Below are 13,029 nucleotides of genomic sequence, written 5' to 3' on the forward strand. Positions count from 1 at the left end.
ACTTTAAATGAGAATGTTACGAGCCAGGCAGGCTGTACTTGTGCTGTTTTCCTTTCCTCCTGCTTTTTCTTTACTCCCTGAAGGCTTCTCAATTCTTTCATTCCCCCTCCTCGACTCCTTGGCTCCTCGGTCCTCCGGTAGTGACCCGGAAATGGAATTTAGCGCGCCATGTTGAAGGACATCTCATTTCTCTAAATGCACATCGAAGAGTGGACCGTGCATCGAGGAGGCTCTCCTGGAGGAGCTCTAACCGAGGAGACACTGATGGGTCCTCCACGGCTCCTCCGCGGATGTATTTCCGGCAACAGAGATGTTTCAAAGAGTCGTGACGCACGGCCGGACTTATCTCAGCCAATGACAGCTCTGCATGCATCCAGTCTCTGATTGTGTTACGTTATTAGGAGAGTGCTCTCATAATTGTTTGATTCTGAAATTGTATATATTTATATAAATATATTTGTGTGTGTGTGTGTGTGTGTGTGTGTGTGTGTGTGTGTGTGTGTGTGTGTGTGTGTGTGTGTGTGTGTGTGTGTGTGTGTGTGTGTGTGTGTGTGTGTGTCCGCATCTGTAGCCTGTTATTGTCTCATTACACCGCACAGTGAATGAATCAAAGTAAATATATAAGTGGTCATGAACACATCTGTCCATCAGAGGCTGCTGTGCCTCCTGTCATCATTAATGGACGTCTCTTTAAAATGACCGCTCAGAGGAGAGGAGTTCTCATTTCTCTAACCGCCTGCTGCTTCCCCTCCTCTCTCCTCGGCTCCCCTCCTCGCATCTCCTGTGGGCGGGACTAAGTCTCGACGATAGGAGTCGAGGAGGGGGAGTTAGAGAATTGAGAAGCCTTCCCTGTTGTCTCTGCAGCTAATCAGCAGCTGATCAGTACCTGCCTGTACACCTGAGTCTGACGGCTGATTGGATCCTCTCACCCTCAGCTGGCCTATCAGCAGCCAGGGCCGACCATAAAGGAGGCCCCCAGGAAGCGTTCTCCCTCTCTCACCCTGGGCCTGCTGCTTGGCCGCTTTGTTAGTTGCCGATTCTACTGTGTTTTTCTGACCTTTGTGAAAGTGTGTGTGTGTGTGGGGGAGTTAGGTAAGTCTGGGGTACATCTCATCACGTAGGTAACTAATGTTAGACACACTAGGTTAGCGGATTGTTGCCACCCGTCTTTTGCTTTGTCCAGTTCTGAGTAGCTTAGTTAGTGAGGGTTTGAGTTTAGGTTTCAGAGGATAGATGTAGAGACAGGTTTTGTTATACTTATTTATTTAGTTTGGCACAATCTCCTCCTCCTCCTCCTCCTCCTCCTCCTCCTCCTCCTCCTCCTCCTCCTCCTCCTCCTCCTCCTCCTCCTCCTCCTCCTCCTCCTCCTCCTCCTCCTCCTCCTCCTCCTCCTCCTCCTCCTCCTCCTCCTCCTCCTCCTCCTCCTCCTCCTCCTCCTCCTCCTCCTCCTCCTCCTCCTCCTCCTCCTCCTCCTCCTCCTCCTCCTCACTTAAGAGTATTTATCGTCAGTTTATTTTTGTACAAGGAATACACTTTTGTTAACATTCACGCTGACTCCCTCATTGTATTGGTTCTTGCGTGTTATTGTCTCCGGGTCCTCGACGGCATACCATCCAACCTCCTCAATAAACTCCAACATATCCAGAACTCTGCTGCCCGCCTCCTCACCCGCTCCAGAGACCACACAACCCCGTCCTCCACTGGCTCCCCGTCCGTCAAATAATCCACTTCAAAGTCCTCCTGATTCCTCACAAAGCCCTCAACAATCAGCCCCCCCCCCCCCCCCCCCCCCCCCCCCCCCACCTCACCTCACAGACCTGCTTCACCACCACACCCCCCCCTACCAATATTATTTTGTCAAATATGATACAAATCAAAAATGTTATTTCAAAGACTCGGAAAAGTCCAAATTCATTCTTTGTCATTGCAAATGTCTTTCCTCTAGCAACTCTATATCCTCATCCATTGATAACATGTCCTTATTCATTGACTGAGAATGTGCTGGCATCTGTAAACCATTTTCTTTCTTTCCCATCTCCCACATTTGAGTAAGAATCCGAGTCCCATTTTTGGCTGTAACCAGGAGGTAGTTCTCGTTGTCTGGGTATTTTTTTAAATTGTCCCGGCCATAAACCAGAGACTGGCACAACGAGCCGAGCACCAGCAGGTAGAGGCATTCCCTTTCGTCTTCATTGAGTACCATGATGCTCTCCCAACCTGTAAGTATTGCTCCACCTACATCCAATGGACTGGGGTTCTCCAGCATCATGTACGCGATTGTTCCTGCCAGTTCAAATACATAGCAATCATTCATGAGGGAAGAAAAGTCCAGCACGCCTGACACCTCATGACGACCGTTGCCTACAGGTGTCACAATGATGTTTTTGTCGTTTGTGTCTCCATGTATTATTCCTATGAAAACAATAGAATAAACTTTGTGCCATTGAATGTACTGTTGTAGAGGAACGGTACACTCATTTCAACAAATGCACCTTTTTCATAGAGGAAAACAAGCAATTGATATATGTTGCCATAGTGTAGAGGTAATGGCTCTGTTTATCGCGTTTGGATTTGCTCTGATCAATTCAGCTTAAAGGTGGGGTAGGTAAGAATGGAGAAAGCAGCTCGAGTGGCTAGAATTTGAAAATTCACAGTCGGAGAAAATCTGCCACTTCCTCACAGAGCCCCTCCTCCAACACACGAACACACACATGACCAATGAGGGCACGAGATCAGTTTGTGCACAGATGGAAGGCTGACAGGCAGGTAGGCCATCCAGTTACTTTAGCCGGCTCAGATGATTGGTCGAGCTTTTTACAGCGCCACGGCTTCCACTGATACATTTATGGATTTTTTGTCAAAGCACTTCAGATATTCATTGCTATCGGATGTTAAGAGCATTCCATGGAATATAATAAGTGTATCTCGAGCCGGTTTCTCAAACTTACCTACCCCACCTTTAAGGGGCATTGGAAGAGAAATTGGCCACCCTTATTGCCAATAGAAATTGTGAATTGATTATAGTCAAGGTCGAAGGGGGACATAATTGTGTGAAACAAATTGCATGGTAATCAATCAATCAATCAATGTTTATTTATATAGCCCAATATCACAAATGTTACATTTGTCTCAGTGGACTTTACAGTATCTCGGGGTCTTGTTCTCGAGTGAGGGAACAATGGAGCGTGAGATGGGCCGGAGAATCGGAGCAGCGGGAGCGGTACTGCAGTCGCTTTACCGCACCGTTGTGACGAAAAGGGAGCTGAGCCAGAAGGCAAAGCTCTCGGTCTTCCGGGCCATTTTCGTTCCTACCCTCACCTTTGGTCATGAAGGATGGGTCATGACCGAAAGAACGAGATCGCGGATACAAGCGGCCGAGATGGGTTTTCTCCGCAGGGTGGCTGGTGTCTCCCTTAGGGATAAGGTGAGAAGTTCGGTCATCAGGGAGGGACTCGGAGTTGAGCCGCTCCTCCTTCGCGTCGAAAGGAGCCAGTTGAGGTGGTTCGGGCACCTAGTTAGGATGCCACCTGGGCGCCTCCCTAGGGAGGTGTTCCAGGCACGTCCAGCTGGGAAGAGACCAAGGGGTAGACCTAGGACCAGGTGGAGGGATTATATCTCTTCGCTGGCCTGGGAGCGCCTTGGGATCCCCCAGTCAGAGCTGGTTGATGTCGCCAGGGAAAAGAAAGTTTGGGGCTCTCTGCTGGAACTGCTACCCCCGCGACCCGACCACGGATAAGCGGGAGAAGATGGATGGATGGATGGACTTTACAGTTTGTACAAAATATCAGTATGACAATACGACACCCTCTGTCCTTAGACCCTCTGTCCTTAGACCCTCTGTCCTTAGACCCTCTGTCCTTAGACCCTCTGTCCTTAGACCCTCACATCGTACAAGGAAAAACTTCCAAAGAAAACCCACAGTTTAAAGGGAAAAATGGGCGAAACCTCAGGGAGAGCAACAGAGGAGGGATCCCTCTCCCAGGACGGACAGACGTGCAATAGATGCTGTGTGTAAATTGAAAAGATAATACATTTGCAACATAGGTAGTCCAAATGTTTGGAAATGCATGTGTGTATAATAGGAAGATGAATCCACGAGGATATCCATCCAGGACCTATGATCCAGGACCACAGCCACGACTCAAGATCAGGACAGAGGAGCGCAGGATCATCCATGACTCCGGATCCCGGACATTTGGGGAAGCTGGGTTAATCGGAACATGAGAGTACACAGGTATAGACAGAGAGAAGGAAGAAGTAAGATGTCCCCCGACAAACTAAGCCTATATCAGCAAAACTAGGGGCTGAATCTAATCAGCCCTAACTATAAGCTTTATCAAAAAGGAAGGTCTTAAGCGCACTCTTAAAAACGGATAGGGTGTCTGCCGCCCGAACACAAACTGGAAGCTGATTCCACAAATGTGGAGCTTGATAAGAAAAGGCTCTGGCTCCCATTGTACTTTTAGAGACTCTAGGAACAACCAACAACCCTGCATTCTTGGAACGCAATGCCCTAGTAGGACAGTAGGGTATAATGAGTTCTTTAAGGTAAGATGGCGCCTGCCCATTAAGGGCTTTGTAGGCGAGAAGAAGAATTTTAAATTATATCCTGTGTTCTATAGGGAGCCAGTGTAAGGCAGCCAGAACAGGAGTAATGTGGTCCCTTTTCCTAACTCTGGTTAGTACACGAGCTGCAGCATTTTGAATCAGCTGAAGCGACTTGACTGACTTCTTGGTACACCCTGATAATAAAGAGTTACAATAATCCAGCCTTGAAGTAACAAATGCATGGACTAGTTTCTCTGCATCGTTTTGAGGCAAGATATGCCTGATTTTTGCAATGTTACGTAGATGGAAGTAGGCGGTCCTTGAGATTGATTTTATGTGGGCGTTAAAGGATAAATCCTGATCAAATATAACACCAAGATTCCTTACAGTCTCACTGGAGGCCAAATTAATGCCATCCATAGTTAGTATATCCTTAGATAATTTGTTTCGTAGATTCTTCGGGCCAAGTACAATAACTTCAGTTTTGGTCGTGTTTAACATCAAAAAGTTTAAGGTCATCCACGTTTTTAAGTCCTTAAGGCAGTCTTGAATTTTATTTAGATGATTAATTTCATCAGGCTTGATTGATAAATATAGTTGAGTATCATCCGCATAACAATGAAAGTTTACAGAATGATTCCTTATAATATTGCCTAACGGAAGCATATATAATGTGAACAAAATAGGTCCGAGCACTGAGCCCTGTGGCACTCCATGGCTAACTTTGGTTTGCGTGGAAGATTCATCATTGACACGTACAAACTGAGAGCGTTCAGATAGATAGGATCTAAACCAGTCTAAAGCAGTTCCCTGTATGCCAACTAAGTGCTCTAGTCTTCCAACCAATGGCTGAGCAATTTCAATCACAACTGCACAATTTCAACTTTCTGGTGTTGCTAAAGATAAAACAGGAGGTCAGGAGACCCGAGACAGAAGGACTCATCCTTTGGGGAAGTGTACAAAATATGACCTTACCCTGTCGAGGAGTTGTGGAGATATTTCACTACGAACAAAAGTTGTGGACCAATAGAGGAACAATAATACTCGATACAGCAGTTTTAAGGTAATTAGAAGATTGTGGTTAAAATAATGGTTAAATGGTGACAACATGTAAACCGTGGCCCATAGACTGCACGTTGTTGTGGCTCCCTGTACAAAGGCCACACCGCTTCTAGCATTGTCGTTGTGTAATTGTCAAATACCATTCTTTAGCATTCTCGACTGGATTAGCATGCACCCTGTTAACAATTACAAAACCACCTTCCATCACTCGAATCACTTCACCAACGAACTGTCACAAGGGCAAAGAAAACCATTTCTGACCCCTCCCACCCAGCTCACCATGTCTTCCAACTTCTGCCCTCAGGGAGGCGCTACAGCTCACTGTCCGCCCGCTTCAAAAACAGCTTCTTCCCCTTCGCAATACGGACACTAAATGGACTCTAAATAACCCCAATGAGCAATCACAATCCACCACACCTTGAACTTTATGTATATCTGTCATGATGTATGTCTTTGCCCTGTGCTGTGTGTTGTACTTTTTATTGTCTGTTGAATTGTATGGAACAAGCTGTAACACTCTGCACTGAACACACATTCCACCAGCCTGGCTGTGTGGTCATTAAAGATTCTAATCTAATCATGATTTAACCAAACAAGCAGAATATTAAACAAAGGAATGCAGAACATAACAAACCTTTTTGGAAAGAGCCGATTTTGGGCAGCACGCATGATTTAAACTGTTGGATGACTGCTTTGATCACTTCCTGCAGGGGTTCTCCATCCATCACTGATAGGCAGCGCTCTACAAGATGGACGTTGGATAAACTCCATTCTTCATCACAATTATTCTGTAAGACATCCAGGTTTGGAGATTCCAGCTTGGAGAAAAATGGTAATGTGTTCAATAGTGAGCCAAGGCAAGTGTAGCTATACAGCACCTTTCAACACAAGGCGATTCAAAGTGCTTTACAACAATTCAAACATTAAGAAATGGTGCAGCAGAAACATATTATGAAGTGGCCTTTTAAAACACACATTTAAAAGCAAGGATAATAAAACATGAATAACACAGGTACATGAACAAAAGTACATAAAAAGTAAATAATTGTGTATGCTTTTTTTAATCAAAACCTTTCGATCAGTCTGACGTAAAAAAGATGAAGGACATTTTAAGTGGAGATACAGTAGCTAGCGTGTTAGCTAATATATGTCCTACATCAACTACTGACAATATAATTCGGTCTTCAGCAGACAAAACCTGAAGACGCATCAAATACAGTACCTTTAGAACAGCTGCATGTGTATTAGAAATATGTGGTTTGACTTTTCCACTTACTTTTTGCAAAGTCTTGTCCATGAAAGCAATGAACCTGCCCACATGATAAAGATCTTGCATCGTGCCTGGAGATTCTGCCAGTGTTTTTCCAGGAAGATAAGTCATCAGCCTCACACAGTAGGTCTGAGCCCCATGTCCGCAGTCTAATAAGGCAAGGTGGAAACACACAGAAAACATTTTGAGGTAAGTATCACATAACTTTAAGGATTCACATAACACTGTCTCATCATAATGGACACAAGGCCATGCCTGCATTTTCTCTCGGATAATTAACACTGGGCAGGGCTTGAGATGTTGGTTTCATTAAATCATGATGAGTATCATTTGTGTTCAGTCAAAGATATAATAAACTAATATAAGAACTATAGAACAATACATTTCAGATAGCTAACCTGGTAGACTGGGCAGCTCCTTTTCCTGTGATTCAACCCTTTCTTTACGTCTTTCCAGGCTATCCCTCTAAAGGCAAAGGGCCAGAAGGAAGAGTCTTTACAAAAAGGTTGAACCACAGTGACGCGTCCTAAAACCCGGAAGTAAGTTAGCATTTTTACCACTTCCGGTTCCTTCCACAAAAAGCAACGCAATCTCTCCAGAGGGTTCTGGAAAATAGCTCCAAATAAGGTCTGTGGTTGAGACTCATTGAAGAGACGGATCACGTTTTGTTCTAGGACATTAAATCCATCAGCAGTGATCCCCCTGGTGATTTCTGAAGAGTTGACGTGTCTGAGAAACGATGGTTGTTACCAAGTGGCTGAATAGGACTACAGAAGTTGTTCAGGCCGTTGAACGTCATTACGCCGAACACGTAAACACTCCTCTAAGTTAGTTTCTGTTCTGCTTGAAAGCAAGTCCCTGCCTCCTGCAAAGTGTTCAAACAAACACTTCAACTTGTTCCATTTAGAGTCTGTGTGTTTGAATATGGATCTGAAGTCGGCGTGACGTTGAAGCAGCGACCCTGCTGTAGTTCCTTTATAGTATAACGTTAGCATTTTGCTTCCGGCGACTAGATTTATGATTATAAAATTATAAAAGTAGGGTAGACATGTGGAGATTATCCTCTGAACAAAACGTGATCCGTCTCTTCAATGTGTTTCAACCACAGACCTTATTTCCAGCTATTTTCCTAAATCCTATGGAGAGACTGCATTGTGTTTTTGACGAAGGAACCGGAAAGAGTTTACTTCCGGGTTTTCGTCACTGCGAAGTCACGCCCATCTACTTCCGCCCCATGGGACCTTATTTCTGAAAAAGTATGCATTGAAGTCAATGGAGAGAGAAAGATTATCTTTCGATCCCGTTTGAATTGTGCCATGAATTACACATATGATGTTTGTCAAAAATAATTTCCGCGACTAACTCCCCTTGTGTGTGTGTACAGCTCTCAACGTGCCCAGACTTGGAGTGATTTTCACCTCTTTTAATACTTTCCGCCTCGTTCTGAAAGAAAGAAGTGAAATGTTCCAACGTGACGGCCGTCTGGGTGTGTGGTGCGAGACGGGAGATGTAGTTCATTGAGCGTTTCACACAAAAACAAGTGTTACTTCACAGTTTTACGACACATTTAAAAAAAATTGACTTTCAAAATTATCTTTTAGATTGACAAACATCAGATGTGTAATTCGTGGCACAATTCAAACGGGATCGAAAGATAATCTTTCTCTCTCCATTGACTTCAATGCATACTTTTCAGAAATAAGGTCCCATGGAGGAAAGGGAGGGACTTCGCCTCTCTATAGTCCTTTTACAGTCCAATGTTGTCAGTAAATGCTCTGTCATCTGATAAATAATGTTTGAACTTATTCCTATATATTAGTATCTACATATATATTCAAACGCAGTACATTCACACGGTTACAGTGTCTTGCTTTGACTACGATTCATCCAAATGATTCATATTCAGGTATAAAAGTGTACTGCTTGTTTAAGATAAATATATAGAGAGAATGGCGATGCTTCAGAATATATGATGTAGCATGTTTCTTTGATCAAATGAACTTTTTAATAGTTTTCTCTCGTGTTTCCAGCATTTTATTTCATCATTTGTGAACTTCTTTTTTTCTTTCAAGCCATATCGTTTGAGGTGTTTCTAAACCAACAGATGGAGCTGGCAGTGAGCCTCCGGCAGCAGGAAATCAAGCAACAATGCACATGCCGCAAGCAAGTAGCAGCAAATATATTTTTTAAATGGACACCTACCTACATCCATGAATGATGGGTGATTTAGACTCTATTCTGGAAAGGATTATAATTGTTTCAAGTTAATACAATCTATATTCTTTTAGGCTAATTTATGATACTTAATCACGTTGTTAAAGGATTGGGTCCTTCTTTGTATTCGTAAGGGCAAAGGCTCCTTCAGACATTAACCACCTCTTGCATCATGTGCTTGAGATTCACTCAGTTGTCTTTGTTTTTTATAACTTAAGCAAAGTTACATTTAATACAATTGGACTGTCACTGGATGTTTTTGCTGTTACCTATTTCCTCCATACTCAACAGCTTCCCCGTGGCGGTGGTGGGCAAGGCGGTTTGAGCAGGAACTCCATGCTAACGTAGAAAGGACAAGGCAAAGGTCTGAACCTCCAGCTTAGTGGCATTTTTGCTGCATTCTGAGTTCATGATCTTCAGGACATACTTGGTACCCTCTGTGTCCACAATGAGGAAGTTCTGGTCAATATAACTAGGCAGGGTGGAGATCTCAGTTATGGTCACTCCATAAAGTTGCAGTGTCAGTTCAGTTGCCTGCTGCGGGGTGAGCGTTGGCCTTCTTTCTGCACATAAGAGTCAAAATAGCAACACCATTTTGTACATGCTTTTGATGACCTGCAAATCTGCCAACGTTCACACCAGAACATTTTGAGTTTGTCATAAGAGGCTCAAGCAGGGCCGCCCCTCCGACACGCAGATGGCGCAGACTGCGTGGGGCCTCACCTTGCGGAGGGGGCCTCAACTTATGCGGCAACAGTAATACAAATAGCTGAAGATGTAACAAACTAATAATTCTTATTCTTAAAATCAATGTGGTGCATGTCTTTGACGTGCCTTTAAAAACAGTCTTTAGATGCTCCTCCAGCACAGTGTGCAGGGAGGAAAACAAAATCCACCAATCCCCTGAATGAGCCAGGGTTGACTGAAGAGCCAGAGTTGTATCCACCTCCTCCTCGTTGTTTCCCCACCGCAATCCTGTGGCCGTCGTCCAGCTGCGTAGCAGTTGCTTACTTGGGGCGATATAATAATCGCCCCTCCGGGAGCAGTTTTGAGGACGCTGATTGGCTATATTTTATGACACACGTTCATATCTTGAATCAGCAATTGGCTAACCTGCTACAAAGACCCGCCTCCGTGGGGCGATGTTTCCATCGCCCCAGCACAGTACTTCAGTCATACAGTGTACTAGGAATTCGGAAAAGCATATATTTTGCGCAAATTATTTTAAAATCATATTTTACACATATTTCTGTGTATTCCATATTTTAAACACAAATATTGACAATTTATATAATTAATTAGTATTATTGTTATCAAATTAAGTTTTATTTATAGAGCACATTTATAAACGATTTTTGGTGGAGCCAAAGTGCTGAACATAAAATAAAAACAGCCTACAATAGAGACACTTTACAGCAAATACAACAACACAGATTGTTCAAAATATCAGTATGAGAAAAACTACACCCTCTGTCCTTAGACCCTCTGTCCTTAGTTATTATTAATAATAATGTGTGTGTGGTTTAGGGAGGGCGACGCCCTATCGCCCTCTTTGGGCCAGCCGCCACGGGTACAGACCCCTGGGAGGGCCACAAGTTGGCCAGGGGGCAGCCCTGAGTTCCAGTGAAACTAATGAAAGGCTTTGAGCAAGACTGACAGGGTTGTGTAAAGGCCGACGGGTAATACTGGATTTTGACAGGAATTTTACGATCCTGTCCGTCCTGTCTGACGAGTAGCGAAAAAGTCTAGTGTAACCCTTACACATATATTTAAAAGGAAAATGAGAACACTTTTGATGAAGTTAATGTTTCACTGCTATACCTTTTCCAGGTTGAATGTTTAGCTTTCCAAAAATCCTTGTTCTTACTCCAAAACACTCCCGTTCTGTTCTTTTCCTCTGATCTTTAATAACAGATAGTAGATCGTTGATAGATGGCTGCACTTTGGGTCACAGACTAACATTGATTTCGTCAATTTATAAATTGACAGGCTCTGTAATTATACCATAACCTTTTCTCCTCTATCCCTTAACTCGTCTTCCTCTACAGATTTACTTACTATCTACTCTAGTCATGTCAGGATTAAAGTATTGGATGTTCAAACCAAGGCCTAAAACCTGGCATTTCATAAGAAAGTGACTAATATACAAACCAAATGTAATATTGGATAAAACACTTCACCAAATGGACACAGATTAAACAAACAAATAAAGTCCCCTGGTTTGTCTCTAGAGTCTAACTGCCATGAGAAAAATCAAATCAATGTTCCAAAACCCGTCACTAGATGTCGCTCATTGTACCAATACGGTTTATATAATAAATATATAACCCCATTACTATTATTATAGTAAAAGGGCTCGCTTTGGCAAAAGCCTGATCCATACAGGCTGCCCTAAATAATAACAGTAACCATCATGTGTGGTGCTATCTGTAGTAGTCTGTTTTATTGATTTAATCTCGTTTTCACAGAGTTGTGCAAATGAATGTCCCCTGGGCACAATACATCTAAACTCATTGAATATTCAATCACACACATGATTGAGAACATAAATTCGTAACTTACCTCGTTTAAAGCACTTTTGTTGTAATACTATGGATTTAGTTGACACTACTTCTTTTGTCCAATATTTCGTGGGCAGTTACATTGAAGAAGAAGAAATACGCTAATATATGGAGAACAAAAGGCACAACACTGTTACTCTGTTTTTACTGACATGTAACATTGTATTCCACCTTGCTCTGTTTAACGCACATTAAAAAACGGGAACATTTTCGGGAGTTTCAACCGGGTACCGGGTACCGGCCACCAAAGACGGGGACTTTGCCCGGAAAACGGGGACGTTTTGGTCACCCATCCCACTGTTTACAGCTAAGCACACACGCTAACATTAATTAAGACTACAAGCTCACTTGGGGTTGAGGCTTGTTTACACGTTGCTTGACTGCCTGCCCACACATCTGATCCAAACATAGGAACGTGTGTTGGGGAGGAAGATAATCATTTAAAGTTATTATTTAATAATTGTGACATTTATTGTACTTGTTAATGGATGAATGATGCTCAAGGTGAGGGGGCAAAGAATACAACTTTTGCCCCCTCGTGGCGCCGGGCCCGCTTTGGTGTCCCCATCAGAATCACTCAGTCATCATGAAAATGTAGCAGAATAATGAAACTCTGAGGTCTTATTATAAATGGCCAAACATTTACACACATGCGTTTGATCTACTATAACTACCAGTCATTTAACAGAAAACATATGCACTTACCCATTGTCTCTCAGCAGATACTGTAGGAGATGAGGGACAGTAGAGAATGTGGCTCTCACAAACAATTGAACAGGACTTGTGACTTTGAGGAGTCAACCAGAGCAGCTTGGTACAGTCCCCTCAAACTATTGGAACAGCGAGGCCAATTGCTTTATTTTTGCTGTACACTGAAAAATTGGGTTTGAAAAAAAAAAAAAATGTATACGAGACAAAAGGTCAGTATTTCAGCTTTTCATATCTACATTATGTAGCACCTCATTTCAGACGCCCCGACCGTGGTGGGTCCATGACCGGCACGGGGTGGGCCCTTGCTGAAAGGAAAACCCCCCCACCCGCATGACTTGATAAATAAATTAAATTATTATGAAACCAGCTGCAATGGATCATGGATCCACCAGGGGGAGCAGTGATTAAAACCTGCCACACTGGAACTCAAAATAATGTTGTTTAATCCACACTTACTACAACTACACAAAAAAACATCGGTTTGTTTTTTCATCAGGAAATGCAGCCCGGGTCAAACAAACGATGTAATTATCATCCTCACGATCATTTAATGTATCATATGTTCACCGAATTCACATGAAAGCACTAACAAATGTGAATATACTGTAGTCAACTTAATATATTTTATAGACATTCCTAACAAGTCAATTATTAAATTCATAA

General features: G+C 43.2%; 1 pseudogene; it reads right to left on the minus strand.

Moving 5' to 3' along the window:
- Window positions 1–1,979: 1,979 nt before the first annotated feature.
- Window positions 1,980–12,423, minus strand: LOC117559741 (annotated as a pseudogene).
- Window positions 12,424–13,029: the final 606 nt, after the last annotated feature.

Source organism: Gymnodraco acuticeps, unplaced genomic scaffold, assembly GCF_902827175.1.
Source record: "Gymnodraco acuticeps unplaced genomic scaffold, fGymAcu1.1, whole genome shotgun sequence".
Lineage (NCBI taxonomy): Eukaryota > Metazoa > Chordata > Actinopteri > Perciformes > Bathydraconidae > Gymnodraco > Gymnodraco acuticeps.